Source organism: Aulonocara stuartgranti (assembly GCF_965226115.1).
Source record: "Aulonocara stuartgranti genome assembly, chromosome: 3".
NCBI classification, from domain to species: Eukaryota; Metazoa; Chordata; class Actinopteri; order Cichliformes; family Cichlidae; genus Aulonocara; species Aulonocara stuartgranti.
This window is the reverse complement of record NC_138941.1, coordinates 52,214,555-52,242,353: the sequence shown is the minus strand read 5'-3', so window position 1 is coordinate 52,242,353 and position 27,799 is coordinate 52,214,555. Positions and strand designations below refer to the sequence as shown.

Genomic DNA, 27,799 nt, shown 5'->3' with positions numbered 1-27,799 from the left:
GAAAGGCTCTCCACGATGGGATGAACCCACCTTTTCCCGAGTGCTCGTTTCCCAGAGTCCAGAGCTCGTCGGCCATGTAGGTGAGACATGTACAGAGTATCTCCTGGATACTACAGTCTCCCTCGTCCCATTTGAAGGGTATCACCATTGGGAGTTCGTTTAAAAACCATTTCAAATGACGAAGGGAGAAGAAATGAACAGCGGGAATAGGTTCGATCAGGCATGAGAGGTCCGCGGCGTCCAGCGCTTGCACCATCTCGATGCGTAAGGGATACTTGCACATGGCCTTGTTTGCAAGGTCCCGCATGTGTAAGTAGTAGTCCTGCGCACGGGATTCGAGGGCCTTGGTATAGTTGGGGTGGCTGAGCCCACCGATGACTATCAAGCCACTTACTGGGTGACGGAACGTTGCCAGAGCGTGGGTGTGGGGACTGTCCAGGTAAAACTGCCAATGGTTCGCAAACGGCAGGTCGGCAATAGACCCCAGAACTGGACTGACGTCCACCTCATGTTCATCCAATTCAGTCTGCATGTTTGCGCACTCGTGCATTGACATGGCACTATAGACAGTTGTTCTTGGACCGACCAACTTCTCTAACCCTGCTCTGGACCAAAACAATAGGGTGTGGGGGTCCTCTGTTGACAATGTGCACGCAACATGTAAAGACAAGCGAACAATGTTGTCAAAGTCAGTGATGTTGGACAGAATCAGCGGTTCCTGGGATCTGTGGCCAAACTTGTAGACATAGAAATGTAAATCCAACGTCTCATGTTCAGGTAGCAAATCCTTGGATTGATCGAGAGTGCGCAGCAGGAATTCCTGGTCCTGTGGTAAGACTTTCATGTAACCTTTGTTTTGGAGGATAATCTTTTGGAGCGAGGGTCTACAAAGCTGTTCTGGTGGAAGCGCTCTCAGACTCTCAATGAAGTTCATCAACATCGCATTGATGAGTTCTATGGTGTTGAAGGACAGATATCCAAATGTGGAAAATACCTTTTCCATCCCATAAGGGGATTTCGGGATTGCTGTGACATGGAGTTTGAATCCGTCATTGAGCTCAGCTAGATCAATACCTTGCAGCCTGTGGAGCACTTCTAACCCTTCGCTGGAATACTTTGTACGATCAATGTGTTTTTTAATGATGTGCCAGGAATTTCGCAGCTGGGGGTTTCTGTATAGTGAAAGCCTCAACTTGGAGAATTGAATCTTCAACTTTTCCAAGAAGTTCAGTTCGATGACTATCCCGTTGATATTGAACTGAGCAGCTAGTTGTTCAACGGGACTGTCAACAGTAGTTGCTTGGAGGGGAATGAGGATGTCAGGGTCGGTGAGGAAGTTCAGCACACTTGGGGAGCACGTGAATGCTTTGGACAAAGCACGCATATTTTCCCTGCCAACATCATCCATGGCTCGTGGAATCTGGTAAGTAAAAAGAAGAAAAATGGGGTAAGTACACACAAGACCTGCTTCTGCGGTCCCAGAAGAGCCTTTTCAGGGGTTGTCTAATTCAGAATGGGAGGTCAATTTCCTACATTTTCTCTGAATTAATGATTGTAATTAAGACATTAAGGGGTGAAAAACATTTATTGATTTTTCAATTCTATCAAGGCGCTTGGCATCATTATTTTAAAATACATGTACACATGAATCCTCTGCAGATGCAGACAATGCTGAACCATTTAAAATGACTTCATTTGACTTAGGGCTTTCATAACACTTCCGTGTATTTATATTGAACTTAAATAAGGTGATTCCGATTTTTTAAATCAGTATTTTTGCTGACAGTTGTTAATTTTTTTTAAAAATTGTCTCTTTTGTAAAAAAAATAAGAATAAGTTTTCATAAAGAAATATACGTGTAAATATGTAGTTACACTAATGTGTAAATGAATGTTTACTCACTGTTGAGCGTAACTCCCTTCACTTCCAAAGGACAAATCTACCATCTGTCTGCAAAATAATCGTCTTGATGCATTCTCAATCATCCAGGAAAGTAAATTTCCAAAAGTTGATTCTGTTCATCTGGACGTAGCGTTTTGTATGAGAAACGTTTCGTCACTCATCCCAGTGACTTCTTCAGTCTCAGCTGACTGTAGGTTTCCCCAATCTTATAAACAGAACATTTGCATAATGATTGAAACCAGCCCACTGAAGGAACAATGGGCTTGGAGGTCAGTTCCCACTGTTCCTTCAGTGGGCTGGTTTCAGTCATTATGCAAATGCACTGTTTATAAGATTGGGGAAACCTGCAGTCAGCTGAGACTGAAGAAGTCACTCGGATGAGTGACGAAACGTTTCTCCCACAAAACGCTATGTCAAGATTAACAGAATCAACTTTTGGAGGTCTACAAAATAATGTTTGACTTGTAAAAAAAATTGCAGACAGTATGTTCAAAACAAATTCATTATGTGTCTAATCTTAAATTCTTAAAGGTTAAGATTTATACCTCTAAATTCATGATATAATTACAAAATAACTAAAATGATTACTTTGAATGGGGAATTATGTTGTTTAAACTTTTAATGATATGTATTTATTTGTTGGAATAGTTGTTACTTTGGATACAAGACTTGGAAGAATTGGGGAATAATATTTAAGGATTGGAAGAATTAGAGATTTGAATGGATGAATAAGTGATTTAAATTTCACTTATTGTGAAACAGATTTCTAAAAATGGATTCAGTTTGACTAATCATTACAGAGCCCTTCAGCAAAGAAGAGCTGTTGAAAAAAGATGTTAGTGTGGCTGAATGGCTATTAAAATAAATTCAATAAGTGCTCACAGAGAATTACATAGGTCTTAACGTGTGGTGCTACAAGGTATAAAGGTATGAACATATGAACAAGTATTGCATTTTGTTACTCACTTCTTCCTTGACTGTAGACTTTAATTATGAAAGACCCCCCCACCACACACAAAAGAATAACCTCATGCGGGAACCTAAACATTAGTGATTTATATACAATACTTGGAATTATAGCATTTGAATTCAACACAAGGGATTAGGGATTTGGATGTTCCATTTGGAAGGAATTAGTTAATTTTATCTAAACGTACCTTTATGTAATTCCACCGTCTTCAACTTAATGAACACTAACAGCTCTGCATATAATCTATGGGGATCTTAGCATTCAGATCTTTCAACCAATCGTGCTCTCTGCTTTGGTCATGTGATTTCTTACCAATAATGTATATCTGATGAATGAACATAGTTTCCACATCTTCCTCTAGGAATTTTGATAGTGTGAAGTATCACTCATTTGGATTTATAACTTGATGAAGAATGTTTTTTCAGCATACATTAGTATATATAAATATCCATAACATAAACATGAGAAAAATGTTCATTTGGAATTACACCCTTTAATATATCAAATAAATCAGTGAATAACTGTAATTGGTCGTTTAGTGTGGGTAAGACTACACATGCTTTATGTAAAGCATTATTTTTGCCTGCTTTATTTATTCTTAGCCACAGCACTGGCCATAATTTTCCTAAATCACTCTCGACATAGTCAGGTCACTCTTGGTCCTAGATTGTTGATTACCTGACAGGACAACCACAATAAATGCATCTTCAACACAAGGTGTCTGACAAGATGATCAGCAAAACAGTGGCATCACAAGAGACGGTCCTCTCCCCTTTCTCTTCACCCTCTACATCACAAACTTCAGCCACTGCAAGACCTGCCATCATCATTTTCTGATGACTCTGCGGTGGTTGGATGCATCACTGAGGGTGATGAGTGCCAGGCTGTGGTGGACCCCTTTGTCATGTAGTCTGAGCAAAATCTTCTGCAGTTTAAAGTGAAAAAGACCAAATAATTGATTTTGTACTTTAGGAAGACCAGGAAACCCGTGACCCCTGTTTTAATCAAAGGGGTCAATGTAGACATAGTGGAGCACTGTAAATATAAGTACACACTGAAAATAAACTGGACTGGGTAAAAAACACTACTGCACTCGAGAGTGCCCAGGTAATTTTCTGAGGTGGTTGACGATTTTCTATGAGTTTGTTGTGGCCAGTGCCATCCTCTTTGCTGTTGCATGCTGGGGCAGCAGGTTGCAGTTTGCAGATGCCAACTGGCTCAATAAAGTGGTCCACAAAGCCGATAATGTTGTGGGACAGTCTGAAACAAGGACAATGCTCTCAGTTTTGACAGCCGTATTAAAGATTTATATCAGTCTGTACTAGAGATGTCACGATACCACTTTTTTTATGTCCGATACCGATACCGATATCATAAATTTGGATATCTGCCGATACCGATATGAATCCGATATAGGGTTTTTTAATCAACAAAACTGTTTTTTTAAATATCTTGCTGCATTTTGTATAAGTTCATACTCAAGTTTAAAACAAAAACTACACTAAAGCTATTCTGTTATACCTGTATGCAAAAAAAAAAAAATTCATAGTTCAGCAACACTGATCAATCTAATAAACTTAAACCTACACCATCCTCCCTATTCTGGTATTTTAAAGAGTACTCAGCGTAAATATTAACCAACCTAACTAACAGGGTTCCAACTCCCAGCAACAACAAAAATAAATAAATAAAAAATGGGGAACCACCCCTCATGCTCCACCTCATGATGCTTAATCGACGTAATCAACCTTAATTTGATGCAGTGTGGAAAAAAAAATGCACAGAAATCAATTCTTTTTCAAGAACTATTAAATAGATTCAACATCTTTCTTCAACAAAATTGCAGACTGCACAGATGATACCTTCCCAAAGGAAAAAGTACTATAGCTTACTAGGGTATATATATTAGACTTAATAGTTACTATATACAGTAATTGACTTCTATTCATTTTACATCAAATTAAAACTTTGGGTGTCAGATAATTATTTATTAAAAGCTAGACATTTTAAATGAGAATAAGAAAGAAAAGTATGTCTTTGTGCGCCCTTTTCCCTGTTCATGCCCTATCGGCCCCCCTGGCTAAACTTTGCTAGATCCGCCCCTGCACAGTTACCAGCGTCAGCTACGTAGAAAAAGATCCTCGAGTAGAAAGTAATATTAAATAAATTCTAACAACAGCTTATCAAGCTTAAACGTGCTGCTGTTGTTTATCCGCTGGTTTCCTCTTTCTGGTGCAAAGTGGGCCAAAAACAAACAAGAGAGACAGACTCGCGACAGAAAAGCCAATCAGCTGATCACTAAGCAGTTTCATGATTGAAGTAGCAGCAAGAAGAGGCAGTCGCTTGTTAAGCTTAACCTAGGAATGCTTTACAAACATTCAGAGATGGACTTACACACTTGCTTTACTTCTCTCTGGGATAACTTTGTCGGAGATGAAATGCCAGGTTGCTAGCGAAGCTCCACATGCTATCCAGACCACCGACAGGTCCTGCATGCCACAGCCGCTCTATCACGTGATGCATATTGCTCCGACGTGCTAACGTTCTGAGGCGAGTTACGGCGTGTTGCAAGTTTTGTGAGGTGCTTTCGTGATATTTAATGGATCGGATTACATTTTTTATTTTTCTCCGATATCCGATCCAGTAATTTAGGCCAGTATCGGACCGATACCAATACGTAATATCGGATCGGTCCATCTCTAGTCTGTACATGCTCAAGAGAGCGTTTCTTCCAATTCTTTAACTGTCACTCGCTTTTGCAACTTTGTATTTTTGTGTTACTCGCAGCAACAACTCCACCTCAGTCTGTCTGTGAAGGTTCTCAGTCATCCAGGTCATCGTAGTCAAAGGAGCTTGCAAAGAAAAGTGTCTGGACTTCTTTAAGTTACTTGAAGACGTTTCACCTCTCATCCGAGAAGCTTCTTCAGTTCTTAGGTCAAATGGTGGAGAGTCCCAGATATAAACCCAGTGGGAGTAACCCCCCACAGAGGGACAAAATGACCCCCTGATGATCCTCTAATCGCCTGAGCCAAGGTGTGAAACTGGGTGTGGGTCCCAATCAGCCAGAGTTTCTTGTGAGTTCATTGTGAAACCTGGCCCCACCTTATCATGCGAATTCCTGAGATGTGGGTGGGCGTTAAGGCATCTGGGAAGGGATCTCAAAACTGGATTATAGATGGCAGAGAGTTTTTTAACACACTGGGACATACCTGACATTCTCAAAGTCGGATTACGAAGGAACAAAAGACCCTACGTTTCCAAAGATAACCTGCATACAGAGGAAATATACATTAGTATCTTGGAAGGATTAGTAATTGTTATTCAAGATCTATAAATTAAAGTGGAAATATTGGAAGAATTATTGGTTTGTATTCTAAAAGTGGAAGTTTTAGAGACTTTGATTTAAAAAAAAACCAAACAAACAAAAAAAAAACCCCAGAAGAATTAGTCATTTGGATAGGACCAAAATCACACTTCTCAGGACTTCTGCTCACATCAATGTTGATTAGCAAATCAAATAATCATTTTCTAAACTGTAACTTGAAATCAAGGTTGATTTTTTTGGAAATTTATATGTAAATGATCTCATAAACCTAATTAATGGCATTTACATATCATCCTTTAGGTATGTTTTTAGTGTACTGCAATTTTTAATCTGGAATTACACTTTGTCAAAGAAATCAATGAAATATATTTATAAAGTGTTGTTTTAATACATAGTTTGAAATTGGATTTTTAATCTAAAATCCTACAAGTAATGCGCAGGGCTATCAGTACAAGAAGAACATCAGCACAATGTTGGAAGCATTAGTGATTTATATTCTTTAACTGGAAGAACTAGAGATTAAAATCATAAAATATGAGAGCATTAGTGATTTTGATTGAACTTACCTTGAAGCAACTCTTTTCCAGTCTTCTGTATTCTTACCACACTCTGACATCACTGCCCCTCCCACCCGAACTCATGACTACACAGACCTTTCAGCCAATCACATTATTAATTCTGCCTATATTAGCAGGTACTAGTACTTGGAATTGAAGATGATTTACTTGGAGTCTTTTCTGTAATTATAATAAATGACATTCAGTGAATCTGTTTTGTGAATCTTATTCAATGGTCTGTGTTTGTATAGCGCTTTACTTAGTCCCTGGGGTGCACTGACAGAGGTGAAGCTGCCAGACACTGGTGCCACCAGGCCCTCTGACCACCAGTAGTCTTGCCCCAGGACACAATGACTGAGACAGTCTGAGCCGGGGCTCGAACCGGCAACCTTCCGATTACAAGATGAGCTGCTAATTCTTGAGCCATGATCGCTCCACTATAACTTTAATCTGGAATTACACCTTTTCAAAGAAATGAATAAACTTGAATAAACTACCATGACTGTGGACTTTTCCCATCCTCCATCAGTGTGAGAAAGAAAACACAGGATTTTGCAGTTGAACAACAAGAACTTTATTGAACTTTATCTGAACATTGTTGTATATGAACATATGTGTGCAGGTGCATGTGTGGCAGGATGAATGTTATCCCTCGGTCCAACCCACTTTCAGCCTGGCCCATTAGGGGGCGCTGGTATAAATAGTGGCCATTTGAGTGTCTCTGCATCGCTTGCCTTTGATCTCCTTTTTGGTCACCTGACTTCCCCCCGGTGTGGTAGAGATCATTTGCGGGTTACTCTTCTGAAGCCTCCATCGCGGTTGGTCGTAGCTATAGAAGCCTCCTCTGAGCTATTCTGCTTACGTTCTATGACACGGCTTACTTGGTACGTAATCAACTTTTGTTACGCTCTCTGCCTTCTATTGTTCTTTTATAGTAATTATTTATTATGTTTCGCAGGAAGTGCTGCTGTTTTGCCTTGCTGTGCTTTTATCGTCTGTTCCCGTTGTGAGATTTCTTTCCCTGCTGCTGTCAGCTTTTACAGTAGACGTCGGCGTGGACAACGGCCATATGCATGCCGGTTATCGGAGTCAGCTGGCGTGCATATTGATTGACTGTTAACTTGTCGTTGTGTGACGGCAAGTTGGAGCAGTACAGCGATTCCGTTTGCTCCAGATTTTAGAGTTTTATCCAGATTGTATGTTGTTTTATTGCTTTTGATTTGTAGTTTGGATTTTTGTTGCACCACTGGTGGGAGGCCCTTTTTCTAGCTGTAGATCACCAGTGTGGTCTTGCAGTTGGGTTATCCCCCGGTGCTACACATTAGTTTGTTGTAATATATTAAAATTTTCTTTGTTTCTTTTATTCAGATGCGGAGTGCCGACGTGGAGGAGACTAGGGTGCCTTGGTGGTGGGATCCCTTGAGTGTACATACCTGCCTTGTTTAGTTTATTAGTGTGAGTGTGTGTGATAGTGTGCTGCACTTGTGTTTTGGGTGTGTTTTCTTTCTTTAGTTTGCGTGTGGCATCCCTGCCCCTCCACTGGTAAGCCTCAGCTCTGAATACCTTTTTAAAGCATATTTTCATTTTCCTTTCCCATCGGCAACACCGTCTGCCTGCAAAGACAAATGAAGAGAGGAGATTCTTAGTATTTGTTGCAGTAACTCATTTCATCTGATATTTCATTTCTTGTTGGCTGTGTTACTCTGTTAACTTACATTCACTGGCACACCATCATTGCTGGACTGAGGCTCTTTAATGGCTTCAGAAATCTCCAGCTTCCTAGTTTCATCTTTTTCCACCAGTGGTGGTTTGTTGCTTTTCACAGGATCCTCAGGAATTGGAGTACTCGCTCTTCTATCCATTTTTCTCTTCTTGTGAGGAGCCCACTTGACTAAGGACTTGCAATACTGTGTTGAAAGAGAAATTATTCTTTAAAAATACATAAAATATAAACAAAAACATTAAATACAGTTCAGATGTTTGGTGCACATAGCATGGCATGTTTCCAAAGACACACTGCATACAGAGGACATCAGCACAATGTTGGAAGCATTAGTGATGTATATTACATAACTGGAATGTCCAGGGACAGGGATGAAAATTATGGAAGTTTAGCCATTTGTATTGTATCATTGGAAGGACTAAGGATTAGGATCATAACAAAAGGAAAGAATTAGTGGTTAGGATTGCACTTACCTTGAAAAAAAATCTTTGCCAGTCTACTGTACTCTCACCACAGTCTGACGTTATTGCTCCTCCCCCAAAAGTTCATGATGAGTCAGATCCTTCAGCCAATCACACAATCTAATTTGCCAACATAGTTGATGGTACCAGTACTTGGAATGGAAGACGACTTGTTTGGAATCTTTTCTATAATTAAATTAAATTCCATTAAATTAATATCTTAAAAGCTTTTGGGAATCTTATTAGTGCAATGTTTAACTCTTTTGAAATCACAGCTTGCTAAAATTATCTTTGATTCTCCAAATTCTTGCTGTTAGATACTCCAATAAAATAACTTCAAACAGACGTGTTTATGAACTCAATGACAGCAATAAACTAACTACATGTTATAGAAAATAAAAACCGCGTGAACTTAACAGTTTAGGGGAGATTAGGGGAAACTAGGTGGAAAGAACCACGCTAAGTGTGACAGGAAAACAATGACATTTAAAATAGAAATAGAAAAGACAATACTACAAAGGAAATAGTATTATGAATACAACACTTTGAATCTTTTGGCTTTTGATGGAGGCAGTTGCACTTTCTCCTTCTCCCTCTCTAATCTTTCCTGCTTGGCTTCTCATGTCTTTTGTATGGTCTCTCTTATTCTCTAACCTTAAAAGAGTCTACCAGACTTGTTCTCTATAAACCTAAAGAAGAATTATGGATTTGATCAACTGCTCCCTTAACAAGACTGACAAATTCCTGGTTTGAGCTGGCTCGGACCTTGTCATGGTCTGGTTGGGCACCTGCAGGTCTCAGACAGCGGCTCCTCCTCCTTTAGGCGGAGTCCGGTTGCCCCTCCCTGGCTGACCACCTGTGAGCAATCGTGCCAGCGGTATATCAGACCTGCGCTCTCAACCACTCATCGCCTGAGTATCTGCTATTCCCATGTTAGTTCAGTGGAGCATCCTAAACCTTGTCTTAACGCCGTGTGATGACTGACCTGTCTTTTCTTGTCCTCAGCGATAGCACCCGGAGTGGAGATCTTGTTCCCCCCGCTCCCGTCCTCCTGGACCTGGGCCGCCAGCTGCTCACACAACGTGGCCTGCCGGCCCACTGCTCACCTGCCTGCCTCCCCACGCCTCGACCGCTTCCGGGTTTTCCGCTCCACCTGTCCCCTCCATCTGAAACCAAGTAAGGCAATTCAATTCAACTGCGGAGGATTATTGGTTGTCTGCTGGATCCCTCTGATCGTGATCTCCTCTTGTTCCAGTGCCCCGGCCCCTACCTAGTCCTGTTTCTACCTCCCCGCTGTCCCCGCTGTTCACCCGTCTCCTAGAGGTGTCTAGGTCGCCCTCATTATCACAGACGAATCCTACGCGCCACTAGTGTGGTGGCGTCGCTTTGTGTTTCACCTTTGTTTTCCTGTGGGCGGAAATAAATCATTTGTTTTCTGTCACCTCGCTTCCGGGTTGGTTTCTGCGCCTGTGTCCATCCCTATTCCCTCGTGCCGTTGAGCCGTGACAGACCTGGCTTATAGAAGAACAAGAAGCGGCTACAGCTGTTCAAAATCCCACAAGGCTGGCCGACATGATAGACAACGGGCATGGCTGTGAGTACTCAGACTGTGATTTGATTTGTGATTTGATTCTACAGAGAGCACAAAATCACCTTTTACGTTAAAGGATAAGACAGGTCCATTTCACCATAGATGCCCTCCAGATCAAGATCAGCCAGACCCTGCAGGAACTGGAAATCCTTCTACCCTCTCCAATCTTAGAAGAGGTTTACAAGTTTATGGACAAGGCTCAGCGGGCCCAACACTCTAAAGGAAAAGAAAGACAACACAGGAAATTTCACATCTTGTTTTCAAAAACACACACTCCTCATCCTGAACCTACACAACCCAGAGAAGAAAACACACCTGAAGTCAGTCAGGAGAAATGGGTTAAGAACTTTTCAGACAGGATTCTCACTGAACCTGAAAAGAGAGTATTAGCCAAAGGACTCAATTTTGCCATTTCTCCACAACAGTTGCCCATAGTGGACCTCATCACAGCCACAGAATCTGCCATACGGATTAATAAATTATCACAGACAGAAGCAGAGCAAATCAGGATGAAAGTCTCAGCCACGCTCTCCAGTGCCAAAGTCCCTCCATCCAACCTCACAATACTGGAAAAGAAGGCTGTCGCTTCCCTGAGCAAAGACCACAACATCACTGTTTTACCAGCTGATAAGGGAAGATGCACCGTGGTCCTAAACACTACAGATTACCATACAAAGATCACTACTCTCCTCAGTGACAACAATACCTACAAAGCCTTAAAGCGAGACCCCACAAGCAGCTACAAAAAGAAAGTTATAGCTTGCCTTCAAGACTTTTAAAAAGGACAAAATTATTGACCGCCTTACATATCACCGCCTTTACCCAGGGGATGCCATACCCTGCATCTACGGACTTCCTAAAATCCACAAGGAAGCTGTCCCACTCAGACCCATAGTCAGTAGCATAAACTCAGCCACTTATAACCAGTGTTGGGACTAACGCGTTATTAAGTAACGCGTTACAGTAACTACGTTATTATTGTGGTAACGAGCACGGTAACTAGTTATTATGCCAAAATCAGGAACGCGTTAGTCGTTACTGTGATTTAGATAGGGTAGTTACTCGTTACTTCGTGTGGTGGCTATCGCGGAGCTTCCACAGATTCAGTAACATTAGCAAGTGGTGGAAGCCAGCAGGTGGATGAAGGAAAAGGGACGCAGAAGGAAAAGAGACCCGAGGCGGCCGCCGGTCCAAGTTCAGGTAAGAAGTTATGACCTGCAGTCTCTCTGGGTCAGATATAAACCAAGTTTAGTTGGAGTTTATGTTCGTTATTCTGACTTTTTCCGTACTGCGTGCTAGCTAGCATGACGGAGTTTCTATACAGCTGGGTGGGTGCTATGAAGTTAATGATGTTGAACTTTATTTTGTTCATAAGTTATTAGAGTTGCCAACCGTCCCGTCTGGTATTCAGAGAAAATATTACGCGTTTCTTATTGAGGTGAAAAGGAACAGTTTGTCCCGTAATTCAGCTACAATGAAAAAGGCACAAAGCTGGAGTTATTCTGTGTTTACGCTGCACAGCTGCCTCTTCTTCTTTCATCCTCTCCCCTCCCTCTCCCGTTTCTACTTCAATCATGAAACTGATCAGTGATCAGCTGATCGGCTTTTCTCTCTTGTTTGTTTATCGCCCACTTTGCGCCGAAAGAGGAAACCAGCGGATGTCGCGCTAAACAACAGCAGCAGTTTAAGCTTGATCAGCTGTTGTTAGAATTTATTTAATATTAATTTCTAGTATCAGCTGATGTTTGCTGGAGCCACAGCTGCAAAAAAGCTGCTGGTCATGATATGGTTTGGTTATCTGGTGAGAGGGAAACATGAAGATGAAACCAGGAGATGTCCTTACTGAATCATCAGAGCTGTGATGGAGAAACAGGTTTACCTTTTAGGTGACATGAACGAGTTGAAGGGAAGTTATGAACTGTTTCTGACAGACAAATAACACCAGGATCCTTTTCTAAGTAGCTGACAGCTGGTAACTGTGCAGGTGCGGATCTAGCAAAGTGTTGCCAGGGGTCCATGTAGGGCATTAAAAGGGAAAGGGGGGCACAAAGAAATACTTTTAGTATTTTCAGTTTTTGTGTTGGATGTAAAAGGCGCACATGACACTGTGACGTAGGCTAGAATCATGGCAGTAGTCAATGACGGTCCAGGCGTGGGGTTTCTCTCGTGGAAATGGGCACATTATTTTTTCCTTTCTATTGGTAGGTGGCACAGTGTACTTGTGGCAAGTAAGCAAGCTAGAAGACTGGCAAAGTTATGGAAGCAACACATTAACAAGAGAATTCTGAGTAAAACCAAAGTTACTTTCCCTAGTAACTAGTTACTTTGAAAGTAACGAGTAACTTGAAGTAACTGAGTTACTTTTGAGAGAAGTAACTAGTAATGTAACTAAGTTACTATTTTAAAGTAACTTACCCAACACTGCTTATAACATTGCTAAACACCTTGCTACCATCCTTGCTCCTCTCGTGGGGAACACCCCACACCACATCAAGAACTCCACCGACTTCACTGACAAGGTCCAGAAAATTACCCTGGATCCAGATGAAACCATGGTGTCCTTTGATGTAGTCTCTCTCTTCACTTGCATACCCACCACGGAGGCCGTGGAGACTGTCAGAAAACGACAACAAGAAGACAGCTCCTTGGAGGACCAACTTCAAAACCCGATCAGATTTGCACACTGTTAGACCTCTGCCTCACCACTACATACAACCTCCCTGGTTCCAGCTTGATCCACTAACTCTGATTGGAGAACCTTCAAATAAATAGGAATACCCATTAGGAATTTTATGTGTAACTAATACAACTAACTTAATAACAAGATTTGCACAGCTACCTTTAGGAATCATTTTATTTGAAATTATACCTTGTAAAAGAAATCAATAAACTTTGACTCTGTAATATTAAATAAAATGTTGCACAAATGCCCATTTTTTTCTTTTTAACTAATCTCACATAACTTTATTAATCCCAAAAAGGGCCATTTTTGTCTGCTCATTCACACAACCTATAAAAATTAATGATCATAAATATGAATCCAAACGACCCCTGTCAGCATTTAGTAGTCTAACAGCTAAAGATTAGTACAAATATATTACATTGCATTTTTTGCTTAGTTTTGGGAACAACAATGAGCATCACATTTGGATTCACCTGTAGTTTTCTTTTCTTGTCTGCATTTTGAACCACCATAAATCTTGATGTTAGACAACCTTTGACATCCCGCATTAACCCAGTGTGAGAATGAAGACACAATTTTGATATTTGTAAAGAAATAAACTTTATTGAACTTCCTTTTAATCTGCATTTATTTACTTAGATGTATTTGTTGGAATGGAGCAGGAGAAAGACCACCATATAGAATAAAATGGTTGCAGCTGCAACTGCAAGTAGTATTCACCAGGTCAATGGATCCAATAATTGCCCACATGTACATCTAAAACATTTATGAGGATAGAATGTTAGTGGATGTATTCTTTTATTGTGGTAAGTATCTCTGTGTAACAAAGACAAACTGCTCTTGCCTGTAATGTTCTCCTGTAAGATTGTCATCTTGTAGGCTCAGACCAATGCGTGCTTCATTGTCAGCATTTTGCAGCTGTATTTCCGCTGCATGAAGGACAAATAAAAATCTTAGGAATACCATGTGGGACCACTGAATCTCAGGAATCAAACATATGTAGAACTAACACTTGTACATACCTGACATTGTTCTTCCTTCTTCTGCATGTGATGAAGCCGAGTTTCCAAAGATAAGACACATACAGAGGAAATAACCATTACTATCTTGGAAGAATTAGTGATTTTTATTCTATAAGTGGAAGATCTAAATATTAGAATGGAAAATCTGGAAGAATTTTTGATTTGTATTCTAAAAACTTGAAGAACTAGAGATTAATATCATAAAAATTAAAGCATTAGTGATTTTGATTGAACTTACCTTGAAGCAAATCTCTTCCAGTCTGCTGTATTCTTACCACACTCTGACATCACTGCCCCTCCCACCCAAACTCATGACTATAAAGACCTTTCAGCCAATCACATTATTAATTCTGCCTATATTACCAGGTACTAGTACTTGGAATTGAAGATGATTCGCTTGGAGTCTTTTCTGTAATTATAATAAATAACATTCAGTGAATCTGTTTTGTGAATCTTATTAGTGTACTGTAACTTTAATCTGGAATTACACCTTTTCAAACAAATTATTAAACTTGTTTTTTTAAGTGTTGTTTTAATCTACAGTTAAAATGGGACTTTTAATCTATAGTGCTTCAAGTAGTAAGTAGGTATATAACAGTATTATATAAGAATTACATTACAATGCTGCTCCTCATGTTGTGATTCAGCTGCAAATCTTTGCATTATATTCTTTTTGAATACCATGACTGTGGACTTTTCCCATCCTCCATCAGTGTGAGAAAGAAAACACAGGATTTTGCAGTTGAACAACAAGAACTTTATTGAACTTTATCTGAACATTGTTGTATATGAACATATGTGTGCAGGTGCATGCATGCTTGTGTGTGTGTAGCTATGTTTGTGTGTCTTTATTGGCAGTCATTTTCCTTTCCCATCAGCAACACCGTCTGCCTGCAAAGATAAATGAAGAGAGGAGATTCTTAGTATTTGTTGCAGTAACTTTCATCTGATATTTCATTTCTTCATAGCCGTGTTTCTGTATAACTTACATTGGTGGGCACATCATAATTGCTGGACTGAGGCTCTTTAACAGCTGCATCAATCTTAACCTCCTAGGTCCTGGCGTCCAAATATGTGGACATCACATTTTGGGTTATTTAGACCAAAATACTCAATTTTGCTCTACAAGGGCCTGATATCCACTTACGAGGACATTATACTGCTACTGTTCTATCAAAATTTTAAATGGATATCCTCATATGTGGCTCTCATTTTTCTTAGAAACAAAAATCTGGCAAGTCTTTGTTTTTACATTCATCAGGTCCCAATCAGCCCAAATATCAAAGAGAAAATAAAAATGCATGCCATGGAAGAGTTCAGGTCATAGGAGGTTAAGAAAGAAAGTAACAATTGCAGGAACATAGCATAGTTTTTTATAATTTATAATTTATACTTATACTTAGAGTGTGGCTAATTTCCTATCTGGCTATTGAACATCTACAGGTATGTAACAATTTAATAAAAAAAATCTGATGGTACTGATGTCAGTGAAAGACCAAGGGGATAGGCATCTCCATCTGATCAATGCGATGTGGAGACAAGGTAGGTGATTAACACTAACAGTTAAAGAAAAGACTTTTCAACTGTTAATGACTTTTTGTGTTACTACAGGAACTTACAGTGGCTGGCACATCATTGCTCTGAGACTGAGACTCCTGAAGAACTGGAGTCTTACTAATTCCATCTTGCTCCAGTAACTCCAGTGCATTGTTTACTGTATCCAATATTTCAAAACGCCATCTTCCTCTCACATGCAAGACATACACTGGGACCCTGGGATCCGAAGTATTCTCCTCTTTTTTCATTGTCTTGCTCTTGTGAAGAAGCCACCTGGTTTAGGGCATGTGGTGCTCTGTTGTAAAACATTACATGCAAAAATGAACAGTCAGATTAAATGTGGTTCATGTAATGTAGTTCTGTATTGAAAGATCAAGGGATTGGGATGAAAAAATGAAAGCATCAATCATTTGTATTGTATAACTGGAAGATTTAGGGAATATGATGAATAAAATGAAAGAGTTATTCATTTGGATTGATGGAATTCTGATTGAACCAGCATTCAAATAAACCCCTCTTCTCCATCTTCTCCAACTTCTGCTAAAAGGTAACAACAAGGACTCCTAATTCAAGCCTGTTTCCACCGCCACTCCTCCAAAGTTGGCTGTTGTGCTCAATGATTGTTCAGGCATTTAGACAAATGAATTCTGCTGTCTTTTATAGGATGATGGATCACTGAAAAAAATATGTTGTTGGATTTACTTAATTCAATGGTGGACATTTGTTGCACACAGATGTTTTGCTTTGGCAGCAACTTAAACAATTGAGTTAAATTAACACAATTTATTCATGTTCAATAAACTTGTGCAATTTGTGTTGATAAAATGTGACTTAAACATGTTTTGATGAAGTAATTTGAGCTCTTGGAATATTTTAATCCTTCACAATTTTCTCACGTTATCCCAACACGATTCAATAACTTTTACCCAATACTACTTGGTCACTTAAATACTACATGTTATCTTCAAATTACATTTTGCTATTATATTCTAGTATCAAATACACAATTTTCAAATGGAGGCCTTATAACAGATTGTATTGTTCTCTTCCAAGATGGTTGCTGGCATCCACCAGTAACCTTTCAAAACAAAATGTCTAATTTCACTGCAGTAGGTAAAGAATTAAACTGACATTACTCCTCTACTGAATCTATATAAATCAACAGTTAAATAATGTCAGTTCTTCCGTGTTCTCTGGAATCAATCACAGCAAAAAAATTGGACTGTTTCTTTTGAAAAATGTTGGGAAAGAACAATACAAAACATTCTATTTAAGGCCTCTAACGTCAAGATTCAGTTAAACAACAATTATGACTAAACAATTTGAGGTAATGTTAGTTTCCATTAACATTAAATTAGGTTACTGAATTGGCAAACACCTTCCTATTAACATTACCCATTTTACCCCAATAACTAAAGAAATTAGCACTTGCAGGTCAAAACCTTTATTCAAGAGACGCAAAAATAACATTGATACAGTGACTGTCAAAAATTACAGCACTGATCATACTGTGACATCTTGGTTCAAAACAGCACACTTAGAAATATTCAACGTTCTTTACTTCAACTGAATGAAACTGAAAATACCATTTCACACGACCCATATGGGATATTTAGACTGTATAACTGTTCACGCTACATCTCTTCACTAGTAAAAGAAAGAAAAAATACAAAGAGAAATTTAAAAATGCTGCCAAACAGACAAACAGAACTTGTACAGAGCAAAAGGAAAAACAAACAACAACAAAAAACGGCTCGTCCTCATGGCAGTTGCAGAGTATATAAAAATGAACCCTGCGATCCGTTCCTGGAATTGAGCTTCAAAAATGCAGCAGAACAAGTGTGAGATTTAAATGTCCTCTCACCTAGAGCTGGTCACCTCACATGCATAACAGTGAGCTTCGTTGCAGGAGCAGTTTTGTCTTAGTTGTGAGCTTTTCTTGAGAGCTGAGTTGCATCCAACTCCATTACCACCCATTGAATCACCTCAAAAGTGTAGCAGAGTTGTGATGGGTAACTCATGTTGAAGGAATAAAAAAGGTCCAAACAGCATGGCTACTGCAAAGGTCACGTTATCCAGATCTTGAAGAACAACATCAGAAAAGTCATTGCCTGGCGCATCTCTGGAGACAGATGTTCATTGTGGTTTTCTCAATCTGTGCAGTGGCCTCAGTCAAGTCCTGGTTAAACACAAAACATTTCTTTAAGATTCCTTTTTAAACTCATCTCTTTTGAATCTACCAGTTCTAATGTTAGAGTAATTTAAACCAATGCAAGCAACATAGTAAATAGCTATAGCCAAAGAGTGGCCTGCCATGCTGCCATTCATGGTCTAACAGAGTTTCTAAGAGAGGGTGAAAAACATAATAATTTCAAATGCTTTACATTAGTTTTTGTTAGAAAGACCATCAGAAATCCAGGTTATGTCACTCAGAAGATGTTAGAATTTAGACTTTCAGCCCCACAATTTGGTTAGCTGTTGGTCAGTTGGTCACTTTTTCAAACAAAAGCTAATATAAATATTGGTGGGATTTTCCTTTGTTCATTAGAATGACAAATTTAAAGTTTTTTCACACTGATGTGACCCCTAATACAGGGGTGGGGATGGGGCCTCAAGGGCCGGCGGCCGAGTTCACTACCAGGCCTCATGTGAACTTCAAATTATTAAAGAGGACTACTGGTCCTAACCAGTCCAATGAGGGATCAAGTGGATAACTAAATGCATTTTTAAATGTTGCAAAGCCACAATCTACTCATAAAACACTCACCATGAACTCCTGCACCAAGATGTTGCAATTGTCTTTCACACAGATGCGGAGCACTTTGATGAGGGACTCCGAGCATTAATGTCATCCTTGACTATTATAACAAAGAAAACAGAGATTTGTGAACTTTTCAGTAGCACAGAAGAAAATGATCCCAGACAAAAACTCTTGACTTTTTAAACCAGTCAACATGCAACACCAGCATCTACAAAGCAATATCAAAAGTTCCTGTTTGACATCAACTTTATGGATATATAGTTTCCAGAACATTTATTTTTTAAAAAAGATAATTTTTTCTCAGTGGGCCAGTAAATGCATGACGAAAATTATGGCATCCTTTTAGTGGAATCATTACTCACAGGTAATAGTTGACTGTTTCAATGGATGTAGCATAAAAATCTTTTACTGACCTAATGCAATGCATATACACTTTGTAGTTAAAGAATTTTAAAGTTCTTACTGTCATTATGGCAGCTACATCCTTTAGCTTTGTGCCCTGTTCCCCCGATCACTTTGCAAACACTTTCAGCAGACTGTCAGAGAAAAACTCAGCTCCGTCAGAAACCTTGACTGCAAAGGCATGGTTGGGATGCACTGGAATGCTGCATTTTATCTGAAATGACATAAAATTATTTTGAAATAACAGCAGGCACTGTGCTTGGTTAATCAGTAATGTTTTGTTGAATAAAAACTGTGTTTCCAGATCTTATGGGATCAAAAAAAATCCAAAGATGTTTGTTTCTGATTTGCAACCCAACAACCCACAAGTTACAACCTCATTTCAGTTCAAGTGTGCATTAATGCGAGTCCAGTAATCACCTTTCTGGCAATACATACAGGTATAAGTTAAACCTATGGCAGATTTTGGATCTCTCAGTTGTATTAATAGGGTGAGTATGCATGCACCTAATAATTATAAAAAACCTATTATAATTAAGTTACAGAAACGAAAATAGAATATACTTTCTTACCATAACACCTTGAACCCACAATCCATCAGCTGACTCCTGGTGAAATGCAGAATAGAGGTCATCTCTCAATGTGCAGCAAAAAAAACAAAAACAAAAACAAAAGGACAGCAGGTGAGGGCAGGAGGGGTAGGGATGTAAGCTAGCATAATGCCGCTGATGATATTAGCTAAAGCTGTTCAATGTCCAAAATCTCACTAACACCACGGTGCAGTAAATACACAATGTAACTGAAGAGTCAGTTGACAAATCTATTCACACAGAAAACCAAATTATGTTATGAGTGCCTCGTAATTAGGTTTAATGTGATATTACGGCTCTTCTGCCAAAGACAAATTCAAATGAAAAAGCGCCAATTCTTTGACAACAGATAAAACAGCAAATAAGCTAACGGCTCTTTTTTAGCATGTTACATGGCGACACTCTAGACGTTTAACTACATTTGGCTGAAATATGGTAAAAATGAATTCAAAAAAATCAAGACATACCAAAAACGTAGAGTTGGCTGCTCGACTTGACTGAGATGGATGCCTTTTTTAAACCACGATCCAAAGCCCGCGAGATGAAATCACGCGTGGTTTCACGAGATTTAACGTTGCTATCTTATTGACTTACTTCACCTGAACATGATATGAACAATTTAATGCACCCTTTCTGCATATCATGTAGTTTTTACACTATATAGTTACATTTAACTTTAAAACATGAGGCAATTGTGTTAAATGCATGCAAGATGCTTACATAAATCCAAGAGATGGCCAGTCCCTTTTTTTCAGTGATCTTGGAAAATAGGAATAGCCATTAGGAATTTTATGTGTAACTAATACAATAAGATTTGCACAGCTACCATTAGGAATCTTTTAATTTGAAATTATACCTTGTAAATGAAATCAATAAACTTTGATTCTGTGCTATTAAATAAAGTGCTGTACAAATGTCCACATAAACAAAGGTGTTATCTATTACTATTATTATTATTAGCAGTAATAATAAAATATAATATTAATCAGGATCAGAGAATTTTACTACTGACTGAACCACCTATAAAAATGAATCCAATTGAGCCCCGTGTTGAAATTATTTTTAAAAACACATAAAATATAATCAAATACATAAAATATAAACAAATACATTAAATTAAGTTCAGATGTTTGGTGCACATAGAGTGGCATGTTTCTTAGTCATACCGGGTACATAAGCACAATGTTCAAAGCATTAGTCATTTATATTATAATACTGGAGTGTCTAGGGACAAAGATGAAAATTATGGAAGTTTAGCTATTTTTATTACATAATTGGGAGGACGAGGGATTGGGGTGATAAAAAATGAAAAAATAGGGATTTGTATAGACTTACCTTAAAACAAATCATTGCCAGTTTGCTGTACTCTCATCACACTCTGACATCATTGCTCCTCCCACCCTAGTTAATGACGAGACAGGTCTTTCAGCCAATCAGACGATCTAGTTTGCAATCATTGTCTAGGGTAACAGTTCTTGGAATGTATTATTAAATTAAATAATAACAACAGAATCCAGTCTTTAAGGCTGGACCCAAACTATGCTGCAGGTCCCAAAGTCAAACGATTACTGTGGAATCACAAAAATTGTCTAAATTCTTTAATCTTTAATAAAATGATCAGCGTTGCTGCTCTACCAGGTGTAATAATTACGTTTAACATCCAGGCATCCATCTTTTTTTCCACTCGATAAAAGTTAACATGACAGTTCCCGGTGGTAAGGAACAAATGCAATCGCATGGCAGGATGCTGTAAATGGACCAAACTTCAGTCAGGAGAACAACTGAGAAAATCCATCCACAATATGAGGTTAGTCATTAATTAAGAACTTAATTTATCTCAAGGAAAATTCGTTTGTCAGACACATGCTCAATCATCAACCACTTAGATGTCTTTTTCTGTCTTCCATGATTGCTGTTAGGGGTGGATTTTGATTATCGATTTATCGATTAAAATAGATTCTAGCTTAGATAATGTTGTATTGATTTATTAAAATCCTGAATCGATTTTGAATCTAATTCACAGCTAAAACAGTGACTTAGAGCAGGTACGTGGATTCTGCACACATGCACCCGACAGATCAGAATCAGTGAGATGTCGCCTTTCTCACCTGACAACACGGACGCGCTCGGGGCTGAAAGCCGACAGTTCACTGATTCTGATGTTTCAGTGGGTCAGCGCTTTATGTTTACGCCCTTTTTGCGATAGATTCTGAAGCTGCAGGTTGTATCTCTCTAAACAATATTGACTGAACCAGCAGCAAAAGAAGATCCAAAATAAGCTTCACATTTCCCTTCACATAAACATCATCATAAATTTCATCTTACTTTTGGTGCTTTGCTTTCACCACAATAAAAATCACACTTCATGCAGAGCTATCTCTCTCTCTCTCTCTCTCTCTGTGTGTACTTCAAAAACAGTTTCTTGTCTAGAAATCTCAGTTTTCTGCATTATTTACTTGCTTATTACGCACAAGTCTACCATTGTTTACAACGCTGTCAGACGCTGGTTTTTTTTCGCTTTTACTTACTTCCGAAAAGAGAGCCTAATTTTTGCTGTTCAATCAGCTACTGAACAAATGTAAACTTTTTAAAAATTGTGCAAAATTGCATAATGCTTGGTTTTGTCTCTAATAACACCTCAGTAACTTTGCTCTATTTCACTTCAGCAGCATCATGTTTATATGTTGATTAATTGTTTTCTTTCGTTTTTGATCTACTGCAGAATATTTTTAAGGTCATCTGCTATAAAATCCCAGGCCAGGAAAATGATCGTGATCAGAATTTTAATATTTCTGACTGTCTGAGGCAAAAAATTTAACTGAATCGAATCAATCGATTTGGGACATTGTGAATCGGAATCGAATTGATTCTAGAAATCCGTGATGATACCCAGCCCTAGTTTTTGTCCCACTTATCAGCTTTATCCCCTAGTCAAGTCCATGTCTGTTATGTTTCCTTTTTTGCTTTGAAAGTCTGTGTCCTATGTCAATGTATCAAGTTTTGCTTCCCCGTTTATTAGGATCAGCTATGCCTCCCTCCCGTTTGCCATCCCTCGGACTGCACATTCTCCACAACATTCGCCTTCACCCCCTTCACTGCTCACCTGCTCTGCTTGGTGGAGGATGTGCAGCCCGGCCCGGCCTGAAGCTCTGTTAGCTGCCTGGCCAGCAGTTTGGTCATCAACTCTGCCACCAGCTCCATTTTCACCTCAACAATTACTTCAGTCATTAGCTCAGTCTCCTGTTCAGTCACCCTCAGTTCAGTCACGCTCAGCTCAGTCGCCCTTAATTCAGTCTCCTGTATTGCCGCTATCCAAATTTCCTGTATTGCCACTATCCAAGTCTCCTGTGTTGCCGCTAGCTCAGCCATTAGCAGGGCCTGCACCTCAGCCATTAGTTCAACTTCCTGTTCAGTCCATCGCTCAGTCGCCCCTAGCTCAGTTATGTGCTCAGTCGCCTTTAGCTCAGCCATCAGTCCACTCATTGGTTCAGCCATCATCTTCAACTACTCATCTTAAGCAGGGAACACACTTCATAGAAACATTTAATGGTTCTCAAAAGCTGGCCATGTGAGAGACAGTAACTCCCTCCAGGGCCTCCCAGAGGCTGAGTGCCAGCCACCAGCCGACTCAAGACCCCTGGAGGTTAAGACACCAGCGCCAACTACTTCACCTTCCGCCTCCGTCCTCTGCTGGGTTTGTTGGTGAACATTTTCAGCTTCCTGAGGACTGCATCCCGCTGTCGCTACCTGAGCCAAACCAATTTGCTGCTCAACTCCAGCCAGTGTAAGGAATACCAGAGGTCTCTGAGCCTACTGGTTCTGTTTTGTGCTTGGCAGAGGTCCCTGCACCAGCTGGTTCTGCTCTGTATCTGCCAGAGGTCCCTGCATCAGCTGGTTTTGCTCTGTATCTGTCAGAGGTCCCTGCAACTGCTGGTTCCTCTCTTTGTCTGCCTGAGGTCCCTGTACTTACTGGGTCTGTGTCTGTCTCCGCTGGAGGGTCGGAGGGTCCCATCCAGTCATCTGCCTCCACTGGAGAGTCCGAGGGATCACCTCAGCTGTCTTCTGCATCCGCTGGAAGGTCCCAGGAACCTTCTGTACAGCCGGCCTCCGGACCAGCTTTTCACACAGTGGGCCTCCGGAGCTGAACCTTTTTGGACTATTGTGCTCATGGCCTACGGGTCAACCCTTGAACCATCAGTGAACTGTTCTGTGAGCTCCTGCGTTTCTCGTGGACTTTCTGTTTTCACCTTTTGGGTCCTCAGTTATTCCTCTACACAGCTCACTCCGCTAGCCGTGAGAAGTTGTTGAAATACAGCAGGAGAAAAATAATCACATAGAGTGCAATGATCACAAAAAACAGCAATGAGGATTATCTACATGAACAATTTGTCCAAACATCCACGTCTGCACCTGAAAGTTATCAGTTTCTACGAATAAAATGTAAACATGATTGGATTTATTATAATGTATAAAATATCAGTGTATTATGAAGAGAAACTGCTCTTACCTACAATGTTCTTATACAGGATGTTCAGCTTGTTGGCTCTGGAGTTGACCAAAGGGTGCTTCATTGTGAGCTTTCTAGGGAGCTTGGAAGGAAAAATGCCTGGATTTCCTTATGTTGCTTGCCGATGTTTCACCTCTCTACCAAGAAGCTTCTTCAGTTCTAAGGTCAAACGTATTGCTTATTGCACTGTAGAGGCTGGTGAGAGACAGTATTTCGTTTCAGGCTGGGTAACTATGGAGTGCCAGGACTGCCATAATGAATTAATTAAATACTCCATTAAATAATTAATTAAATGTGTCAATAATTAATTAGAATTGGAATTAATTAATTAAATAAATAGTTATGACACATGTAATTAATTAATTATTGACACATTTAATTAATTCTTTATTTATTTCACATTTTAATTAATTATTGACACATTTAATTAATTGTTGACACATTTAATTAATTATTTAATGATACATTTATTTATTTCATTTTGGCAGTCCTGGCGCCTGGCTCTCATCATGAAATAATTTTATCTGTCAGCCTCACCCATCAAACTCAGGGGGCGGGGTTAACGCTGATCGAGTCAAAACCATTGCTTTGGCCTGGTGGCCATTGTTTCTAGCACACAACAACCGGCATGTGGAAGCTAACAGAACTGAACTTTGAAAAACCCTGTTCGTGTGTCACCAAATACCGTTTTAATATTTTTTTAGCCGAGAATGTAGTGGTTTAATCTTCATGTGTCTGGTCGGTTTGTCAAGATACAGCCTCTTTGCAAAAGTGCTTCGATGATTTCGGAGATGTCTGCCCAGTCTCACGGCAAAGCATGGGATAGACCCGCTCGCCTCGCAAGCAATCCCACCGACAAAGCGCAGGCCCCGGTACACAGCTGTAATAACCCCCGCTGACTTCTTTTACTGAGGTTATATTTATCGGTGTTTTATTTCCTGATGTTCTTATGTGTCCTACGTGTTTCAGTCGCCAATTCTGAATTATAACTAACATTAAAAACATGTTTAAGGAGGAGAGAGAGCAAATAAATCTGTTTAACATCTGATCTTTGGGTTTTTGTTCAGCAATCAGCGTGACCTGTGTATAAACGCATAAAAGAGATAACGTTGGTGTTTCCGTCATGTAGTAACTGCTGGCTTTAACTGTACAAAGGTTGTTCGACACTATGAAACACATACAGACTTCATGATGTTCGGCTAATATTTTTATTGTGAATATTAATCATGAGGGTAAACGGCCCTGTACACCACGGCGCGAGGTCAGCATATCCACGATATCCTCAGCTCCATGAGTTAACACAAAGTTTCCCAGCTGACTATCTAACTGCCAACTATTCCAGAGACGTGAAAATATACAACATAAAGAAAAGTGTAAGAGACTCAGCAGCAGATTAGAATAACAGTTATACATTTAATAAATCACCAAATGAATCCAAGAAACGAGCAAACCTGTTCGGACAGTTTGAGTTTGTGTTCCCTCAGCTGCAGACTCGCTGCTGTTTAAATGTTTGAAAAGGAAGATTAGATATAAAGCAAACGTCAAACATAGACTCAGTCTGCCTTCACATTTGATATGAGGCCAGCACGTATAGTGGCTGTGTCCTGTTTTAAGATCATACATGTAAAATTGTTGTCTGACCTGCGTCGATCCAGCCGCTCAGAGTCCGTGGTTACCATGGTTACTGCATAAGCAGCTATAATGTTAACAGCTGGCACTGAGGAAACCTACCGGCAGCATGGGTGTTTATGTTTTTCATTGCAAAAGAACCGTCTGAATGGTTAACTGAAGTTAACTTGGATAAATTATAGTTAAGGAGTATCACAGATAATGCCTACGTGAGCTGTGTGACTGTTCACCACTACACTGAAATCAGTAGGCTATTACTGAAATACACGTGCTATATCATAAACTATAATATAAATAGGGAGGTCCTATTAACATGTTTAGTTTTAAAGGACACCTTCCTGCCTTTAGTCTCATTCATGAGCAGTATTAGTTTTCTTCTAACATCCAGAAGTCTGCACGATGTGTTTCATAGTTTGTAATAAGCCTTTGACAGGTAAACATAACATGACCGAAAAAGCAACAAAAAAAAAAGAGAGAGAGAGAGTGTTGACATAAGAAGAGAAAATGCTCTCAATTATGGAGACAGGCAAATGGTTCATTTATGTTTGATGTGTGTTTATTCCTCCCTAAATATCGTCGGTGAAGTTTGCCATGCACGTCAGATTTTCCTGCGTGTCCTGGGTCTGCCCCGGGGCCTCCTCCCGGTGGGACATGCCTGGAACACCTCACCCAGGAGGCGCCCAGGGGGCATCCTTGTCAGATGCCCGAACCACCTCAGCTGGCTCCTTTCGATGTGGAGCAGCAGCTGCTCTACTCTGAGCCCCTCCCGGATGGCCGAACTTCTCACCCTATCTCTAAGGGAGAGGCCAGCCACCCTTCGGAGGAAGCTCATTTCTGCCGCTTGTATCCGCGATCTCGTTCTTTCGGTCACTACCCACAGCTCGTGGCCATAGGTGAGGGTAGGGACGTAGATCGACCGGTAAATTGAGAGCTTCGCTTTTACACTCAGCTCCCTCTTCACCACGACGGACCGGTGCAACGTCCGCATTACTGCAGCTGCAGCCCCAATCCGTCTGTCGATCTCCGGTTCCCTTCTCCCATCACTCGCGAACAAGACCCCGAGATACTTGAACTCCTCCACTTGGGGCAGGAACTCATCCCCGACCCGGAGTGGGCACTCCACCCTTTTCCGGCTGAGAACCATGGCCTCGGATTTGGAGGTGCTGATCCTCATTCCCGCTGCTTCACACTCGGCTGCGAACCGTTCCAGTGCGAGCTGGAGGCCTTCACCCGATGAAGCCAACAGAACCACATCATCTGCAAAAATCAGAGATGAGATTCTGAGGCCACCAAAGCGAAAGCCCTCCGCCACTTGGCTGCGCCTAGAAATCCTGTCCATAAAAATTATGAACAGAACCGGAGACAAAGGGCAGCCCTGGCGAAGCCCATCACCCGCCGGGAACGAGTCCGACTTATTGCCGGCAATGCGAACCAAGCTCTTGCAACGGTTGTATAGGGATCGAATGGCCCGTAGCAATGGGCCAGACACCCCATATTCCCGCAACACCTCCCACAGGACACCCCGAGGGACACGGTCGAATGCCTTCTCCAAGTCCACAAAACACATGTAGACTGGTTGGGCAAACTCCCATGCACCCTCAAGTATCCTGGAGAGGATAAAGAGCTGGTCCAGTGTTCCGCGACCAGGACGAAAACCGCATTGTTCCTCCTGTATCCGAGGTTCGACTAACGGACGAACTCTCCTTTCCAGCACCCTGGCATAGACTTTCCCAGGGAGGCTGAGGAGTGTGATCCCCCTGTAGTTGGAACACACCCTCCGGTCCCCTTTCTTAAAGATGGGGACCACCACCCCGGTCTGCCAGTCCACAGGTACTGCCCCTGATCTCCACGCAACATTGCAGAGGCGTGTCAACCAGGACAGCCCTACAACGTCCAGAGCCTTCAGGAACTCGGGGCGGACCTCATCAACACCAGGGGCTCTGCCACCAAGGAGTTGTTTAACTGCCTCAGTGACCTCGCCCCCGGAAATTGGCGGGTCATTCCCCTCATCCCCAGACTCTGCTTCCTCCTCGGAAGACGTGTCAGTGGGATTAAGGAGGTCCTCGAAGTATTCCTTCCACCGCCTGACAATTTTCTCAGTCGACGTCAGCAGCGCTCC

At 40.6% G+C, this 27,799-nt stretch overlaps 2 long non-coding RNA genes across 4 annotated transcripts; both read right to left on the bottom strand.

Moving 5' to 3' along the window:
* Positions 1-15,741: 15,741 nt before the first annotated feature.
* LOC309703340 lies at positions 15,742-23,548 on the bottom strand. The gene is made up of 3 exons (XR_014275862.1): positions 23,515-23,548; positions 20,880-20,945; positions 15,742-16,086 (listed from the first exon to the last, which is right to left on the bottom strand). It is a non-coding gene; the product is annotated as an uncharacterized lncRNA (long non-coding RNA).
* Positions 17,220-20,298, bottom strand: LOC309703348. 3 transcript variants are annotated; one of them, XR_014275867.1, is made up of 6 exons: positions 20,265-20,298; positions 20,012-20,143; positions 19,527-19,590; positions 19,016-19,168; positions 18,559-18,649; positions 17,220-17,970 (listed from the first exon to the last, which is right to left on the bottom strand). It is a non-coding gene; the product is annotated as an uncharacterized lncRNA (long non-coding RNA). The 3 variants fall into 3 exon arrangements; XR_014275868.1 differs by lacking the exon at positions 20,265-20,298 and having other exon boundaries at positions 20,012-20,159; XR_014275869.1 differs by lacking the exons at positions 20,012-20,143; positions 20,265-20,298 and having other exon boundaries at positions 19,527-19,999.
* Positions 23,549-27,799: the final 4,251 nt, after the last annotated feature.